The sequence below is a fragment of the Aptenodytes forsteri genome, unplaced genomic scaffold (genome assembly GCF_000699145.1).
Source record: "Aptenodytes forsteri isolate BGI_AS27 unplaced genomic scaffold, ASM69914v1 Scaffold153, whole genome shotgun sequence".
NCBI lineage: Eukaryota > Metazoa > Chordata > Aves > Sphenisciformes > Spheniscidae > Aptenodytes > Aptenodytes forsteri.
Window position 1 is genome coordinate 669,906 of NW_008796178.1, and position 7,750 is coordinate 677,655.

Here is a 7,750-nt window from a genome sequence, read left to right on the forward strand (position 1 = left end):
GCTTAGAGTAAAGGCTCACAGCCAGGAATCAAATTAAAATTAGGAACTCAGACCTTTGCTTTAATTACTAGGAACCCTTTCTCCAGGTTGAGCTAGAGTGCCCCTCCAAGGATTCTTGCACAGAAATGGGAAATGCTGTGGCTCAGAGCCCACAGCATACTAGAATTTCATTAGCCAGCACACAGCTCATTCAAATGAGTCTGTACCCACTTTGTATCAGCTGAAGCTCTGCTCTAAAATGGGTACTTAGGCTTTGCAAACTTCTGGATATCTCTCTCTCTCACTCATATATCTTGCCACAGAACCTTTGTCCTGCATTTTCCAGGGAGTATATTTTCACCTGGGCTGAACCCAGTCATTCCTACTTCTAGGCATGTCTTGGACTGGCTAGAAAAGAATATAGTGCTTTAACATTATGACTCCACAAAAAGGAAAAAAAATGTGGACCATATCTCCTATGGTCTAAAACTTTTCTGTTTCTGCTGGGAGGAAGCGAGATATAGGTAAACTGCAAGGTTTACACTCAAAATTCCTTGCATCCGCAAGAAAGCAGTCTGCCCATGGACAGTTTGCCTCGAAACCTGTGGCTCAAGCATTTATTTCCCATGCTTGTATTATTTTTTTTCTTTGCCTTTAGATATTAATTAACAATTGGCTTTTCTATACAGTAAGAGCACACACAGAGTAATCTATAAACTAATATTTTTAAATATAGACATTAAAGGGGGAGGGGGAAGATGGAATATTTTGTCCTGAACATTTATGTTTAGAGTGTTTTGGAAAGAGATGGTACATCTTTAAATTCTCTATGGTATAAAGAAATGCATTAAGTTGCTGGTCAACTCTTTTAAGGTGTTTAAATGCATGGCTCATGACTGTTATGTAAAACTTCAATACAGCCTTACAAACAACAAGGGTATAGTGTGTTTGAAAATATGGTATACAGCTTGGAAACGTACTCTGAATTTCTTTGAGGTGTTGAACTTTGTCATCAGCAAAAAGTATTTTTAGTAAAGAGGCCTTGAATTTTCAGACAACAGAGATTTCATCAGGTTGGGTCTCTGATTTTTCCACTACAGAAAAACATTAAATAGCTATAATGCTTTATTTTTAAGTATAATTTATCTTTTGATTCCATGAAGTAGAATTCATAAGGCTAAATCATGCCCAGAAGTGAGAAGCAGAGCTGTTGGCCCAGTATATTCTTTAAAAAAACCAAGGGCAACGTTCCCCATGGTGGGCTGAGAGTTACACTCTGGAAGCGTGCTTTGGCCAGTAGCTCGCCCCTCTTTTGTGCAGGCACCAACTACAGCCCTCTCTTCTTTCTGCTAAGTAAGCATTTGCAAAGTCATTAGGAGTCGTTTTGTTCATTTGACTGGGCTTTGGAGCCGGCCCCATATATTGTGGAAAGCTGTACAGATCCTACCAGCTCAGAGATCATCTCTCCTCGGTATTGGTGTTTATGAGCTCTTACCCAGCTAGCTGTCTCTCATACTGGGCTTTTGGGGTGAAATAAGAGCCGCGCTAGAATACCTTCCTCAGCCTTTTCATACCATAGCATCTTGGGCAAGATTTAGCCTTTAAACCGGTCATCCTGTAATAGGGTAATGTGTTACTAAGCTTGTCTGTCACTAGGCTACAGAAAACCTCCTATTTTGCTGGTCAAATAATAAGAATAGATTTTTTATGTTCGTTGTTACTTTCATTTTCTTTCTTGTAAAAGCTATGTGAAATTGATCTAACGTTAGAGAAAGTGATTGGTGTAGCACTAACCTACCTTATTACTGTGAACTGTAGTAATTTATTAAGCAGATTTTAAGCTAAACGCACAGACTTTTTGTGTTTTACTTTATATAAAGGTCAGTTTGTGCCCAATCCTGCTGTCCTTGGACCTCATTCCAGGTTCTTTTGCACCAGTGTAAATCAAGAGTAGTTCCACCGAAGCTGAGTCAGGTATTACCTTGTATAAATCAGCATGCCTCCACTCGCTCATAAGGCTGGCTCGATACCAGCTGAGGATCTGGATCAGTGGAGTCATCATGAAAACAACACATTTATGCTTGTGTAAAAAATGATATGTGTAAGGAAGACAAAAGAATTTTGCCTCATGGAATACTCCCCTAGAGGTCACAGGGACCGTTGTTGGGGCCAGGCTCAGAGAGCGAGCCCACCATGCTGCTGTGCTACCAGTTGTACTGGGGGGGAATACATACTGCATAATATATCACTACGTTGTATAACAGGAACCAAATTTCTCTCCCATATTATGCAAATGAATCCCCTACCGAATGCAATGGCAGTTCGTTATTTCGCTGATAAAGATGAAGACTGTTTAGGGTTATTGGGGACTTGGGGGAGGGGAAGAGGGGTTGTTTGTTTTTTTCCCCTCAGAGAAAAAGTAATTTAAGTGAAATGTGCAAGGCAGTGTTTAATTGCTTCCTGCCTTGTTTGTACATAGCAATTTGGCTGTTTATTGGTTGTCTTTGTTCAGATTTTTATTGTAACTTGTTGCTATATATGCAACCAAGTGTATGTTAAAGTTTAAACTTTGGTACGTAATAATGCACAATTTTATGTGCTTTAAAACTTTGTAAATATATAGATGAACAATGTATGCTGTGCTAACTGTGATCTTGGGACTTGACACAACAGTATTTCCATGCATATGTACCTGCAAATAGTTTGAAAATAGCAAAATATATATTGAGGATGGCCATGAGCCAAGAGTAAATGAGTGCCGTATGACTCATGCTTCTTTAATAATTCCTGAAAGAGGCATGTATAGTACATAAAATAGACAATAAAAATAATTTTCAAGACTACAAATATTTTTTATAACTTCAGATATTAAATACTATTTTAGAAAAAAGATTGGTTGGTAAAAGAAATCTTAGGTTTATTCAAGTGAATCATTGTCATAAAAATGTTCTTTTCAAGACTAAATATTTTTTATAACTTCAGATATTAAATACTATTTTAGAAAAAAGATTGGTTGGTAAAAAATCTTAGGTTTATTCAAGTGAATCATTGTCATAAAAATGTTCTTAACACAGATTTTTTTGTTTGATCTAGTATCACAGAAACCTAGCTCTTTTAAGATTTAGAAGACTTGAAGTGCTCTTGCATTCTTACAATTCCTGTGATCTTCTAAAATTATGTACTTCAAGTCTTTCCCTCATTAACAAAAAAATGCTAGTGCATACATTCACATAATCCTAAATACCATGTGTACTTGTGTATGTTCTTAACACAGATTTTTTTGTTTGATCTAGTATCACAGAAACCTAGCTCTTTTAAGATTTAGAAGACTTGAAGTGCTCTTGCATTCTTACAATTCCTGTGATCTTCTAAAATTATGTACTTCAAGTCTTTCCCTCATTAACAAAAAAATGCTAGTGCATACATTCACATAATCCTAAATACCATGTGTACTTGTGTATCATCTTTAAACTGTATTTTTTGAAATATGTTCTATCTGACCATCATCAGGTACCCATGTATGTGAGCTTACAATCCATGGAAATCAGAATGTAGTTTGTGTTTTTCTCTGAATTCTTTTATTTTTATTGGAAAGTGACTTTTTCTAAGGCCAAGCTTTCAAATATGGTCTCCAAATTTTGCCTTTGGTCTGCATACTCAGAAACCTAAATGAAATAGGCGTGGCTTCCAGAGTTTGTGGGAAAAAGTAACCTCCCATCAAAGTCAACAGAAATTGAAATTCAATTTATATAAATGTAAATGCCTTAATACAGAAGAGGTATCTGGGTGGTCAGATTTGAAGTGGCATCTTTCTAATCTGTGTGTTACAACTGCAGAAGTTGCTGGCATACAAGCATCTTTGCATCAAAGCAGTGAACAGCATAAAAATCTCGCAGGCGGACAGACTGAGCCCTCTTTCTCCAAGCCTGGGGGTTGTCGTACAGGCTCTGCAGCTTTCAGCTGTGTATTTACAATGACAGCCAGACAGAATCCGCTGTGCTTTTCTGGTGTGAATCTGTGCTTTCAAGCCATGTTGTAAACACACGGTATTGTGGGTATGTATAATCTGCTTGTAGTCGAGAAACACCCCAGATATTACCTACTGAGGGAAGTACCTTATAAAAGTGAAACACACTCTGTGTTGCGATTCCTCTGTTTTTCACATATTCTTGTACACAGAAAAGCATGGCAACGTTTCTAATGTAGTATAAAATCAGGTTACTGTATTTACGCAAAAGAAGTAAGAACAACTCCATTTTGAATGCTGAAGTGAAACTGGAAGGATTCTGCTTTGGGTCACTGTTTACCTTGTTTCAAAGATGGACAGGTTGCTAAATGTATTTCAACTACCATACTGTCTGAGCCTCTCAGTGGGTCATGTACTGTTCTCCCTTTTGCACAGATAATGCCATAACTGGAATAACTGACGTGCCCGAGGTCACCCAGAGAGCTTGTGACAGAGCAGGGACACCATTTTCTGGCTAGCATCCTTACAGTTGTCCATAGCTTGTGCACAAGTATATATGGTAATGTAAACGTTGACAAATGTCTGTATTTCAGCCATGACATGCCAACTCATTGCAAGCTTCAGAATAACAGCATCCTACTGGAGTATCTGTGGGTATTTTCACACATGGAAAATATTTTAACCAAAACGCAGCCAAAGTGGAGTTAAGCAGCAGAGCAAAATAATTCTTAAAATGTAAGATAAAACGTGACTGTCAGTCATTTCTGCTTCCTTGATTTTTAATTTCAAAACATTAAGATTGTTACCACATTTACTAAATTAGTAAAAGAAAAAAAACAAACGCGAGTAATTAGTCATGTACAGTAACCTACGAAATTAACTAGAAAAAACACCGCAAGACAGAAGGATTTTTGTGTGCATGTACTTAAATTACTTTGGTGCATTTTTGCATGTACCATGCATTTTTTAGGGCCTGGTTGTTCGTATGTTTTGCTTGCCCCGAGCCGAGATTTCTTCTTTATATAAGAAGATAAGTAGGTGAACAGTGCAATTCTTACACACCTTTACAAGTTTGCCATGGTTCCTTGAAGGACAGTGCTGTTTTATAATTGCCTCTGTGTTCTATGCTGTTCTACTGAAATGCTTTTAAACCAACTGGAAGCAAACTCTTATAGGCATGTTTTTGACTCGTTCTTCTGACAGCAAAAGATAACCATTTCGCTGTTCCATTCAAATGTATTAACTTATATAAACTGTCATCTCTCTGAGCAAACTATTAACTTATTTTTTAAGTCTGTCTTTAAATAAAAGCTTTGGGTTTGATTTGGGTTTTTTGTTTGTTTTGCAAACACACAAAAAATCTTTATTAACAAGCTCCGCCGTTTTCTTCGCCACACTGCTGTTTTCAAACTCTCTTTTCAAACAAATACATGTTCATTTAGAAAGGGGTTATTAAAAATGTTTCTATTTTCTTAGAGTTTTTCATTAACATTTATTAATTAGTCCTACTTAATCACTAGGACACTTGCTCCTTACCTGTGTGAATAACAGATCTAATTATTCTGATTTTCCAGTTAATCTTTATTATAGCAAACATGCAGGAAAAAAATTCAGGTAGAATCCTCCCCTGTGCTACTCACATACACACTCAGTTACAGAGAAAAAATGGTAAACTCAGCAGCAATTTTTGAGCTTTATAAACTAATAGTAAAGTCAATTTAAAGACAAAACAGCCTTTTATACCAGTAAATATAAATGCTTTGTTTTGGAAATATCAAAATCAAATCACTGAATTTGGTGATATGTATATTTTTTTGACTGAATCAGTGTGATATTTTCAAAATAAATTATTTTAACGTTTCAACCAAATTTGATTTTTCAGGGGAAAAAAAGGCAATGCCAACATGTTTTGTCCAGCACTGTTTGTAATCACTTTCTGAAAATCCTGAAGCAAAACATTTCAAGTGTGGATGCCTTCATTAAGTGGTGATAAACAAATCCGTAATAGTTGACTGGGTTGAAACACCCTTCTGTAAGAAATGCCGACATCTGCCACTGCTGTTGATTTTAGTGGTACTTGGGAGTGCTCCTCACTTCTGAAAATCAGGTGTTTTGTTTAAGCGCTTAATATTAGTCACACATGTATGAGAATGTGGCTCCAGTTCCCCTCAGCTGTGATCATTTCTGGACCACAACAGATTTTGCCACCTACGTGGAGGTTCTTCACAAGAACCTGCATGGCCTTCGCCTTTTCCCATATTGCTTTTCAAAATGTTCGAGAAAGGAAAATGTTGCTCTTCTTTTTGCTTATCTTCTTTCTTCCTGAAATGGTCACAGAAAGCAGCTAAATCAGAATTTGGGCTTCAATAGTTTAACGCCCGATTCTCATGGCTACAGATGCTTTGAACCCAGCCCCAGCAGAACAAGGATTTTTTTCAAGCTTTCTTCTGGGGCACACTTGCTCCTTCCCCCATCTGTGCCTTGTGGTTTCATTCTGATCCCCTGCTCTCTCGTGGCTCCATCCTGATCTCTCTCTTCCTCGAGTCTGAGTCACAAGAGCAATAACCCTGCCTGCTTCGACCTACTCAGTGCCTCAGCTGTTAGGGTAAAGCCCACGCTCCCAAGGGACTCACGTTTGAGTACAACCCCAGAATTGTCAGGGCTCTGGCTGGCAGTACTGCCGAGGGGACAGTCTAAGGCTCTATTTTAATCTTCTGGAGTCTGGCCAAACACTGGAACGGAGCTGCCAGCACAAGGGGGGCCCTCCTGCTCACTGCGCCTGACCTCCCATCAGGAGAGGTGCTGGTGTGTTCCTTCTCAAACTACTAGGGCTCTTTCATTGCGCCTGACCTCCCATCACGAGTGCTACCAGGGATCCAGCTTCGACTACTGGGGGCTTAACCCTGGCACAGATCCAGCACACGAGCTACACGCCGCTTGTCTCCAGATGTAAGATGCACCAAGTGTAAATTCACGCGCCACAGGCTCAGCTGGAGGGGGCTGTTTCAGGTACTTTGTAAAATCAGCCATGGAGCGCCATCGACTCCTCGCCCTGTCTTACAGAGGTGGACATACCCCTGCCAGGTTTTCAGCGGCTCCTTATCTTTTTATTTGGGTAGCTGTCTGTAACTGGCGTTTCGCATGTGTTAATGGATGCCTGTAACTGGCGTTTCGCATGTGTTAATGGTCCTAGCCCGAATCCATACTCCTGCAGCTGACTCTGCAGCTTGACTGCAGATACACGCTCCTGTTTTGAGCGGTATCAGCTCCACAGCCTGTCCCCCCAGACAGTAATTAGGTAAATAAGACCTGGCTGTGCCGTGGGCCTCAGGGAGGAAGCCCGTAAACTGCCAAGCACCCTCTCCTAGATATCCAGAGATGTGAATTTTACAAAAGACTGTTACAGAGGTTAGCAGTTCACCTAAGTCATGCCGGTTTTTGCTGCTCAGCTTTGCAGATCTCTCCTTCAATACAGGCAGCAAATACAGCAGCCGTCTCCTCCTGCCCCGTACTCCTGGTTTGCTCAGAGCGCCAGGGTGTCAGCTGAAACCCATCCTGCGCACGGAGAGCTCTTCCCTGATGCCAGCAAGCTCTGAGCTGGGATCTTATTTATTAGCAGCCTCCTACCCTACTTTTTTTTACATTTGCTGCATATCATAAATAACCCCATCACCCTCCATACCAATCTAAGACACCTCGCAACACTATATTGTTGAACAAGAAATGTATTTTTACCAGCCTAAGTATGTCCTTATTCATTAGTTTGCTACTAAATACACCCATTGGGTCAGCTCTACAGAGTTA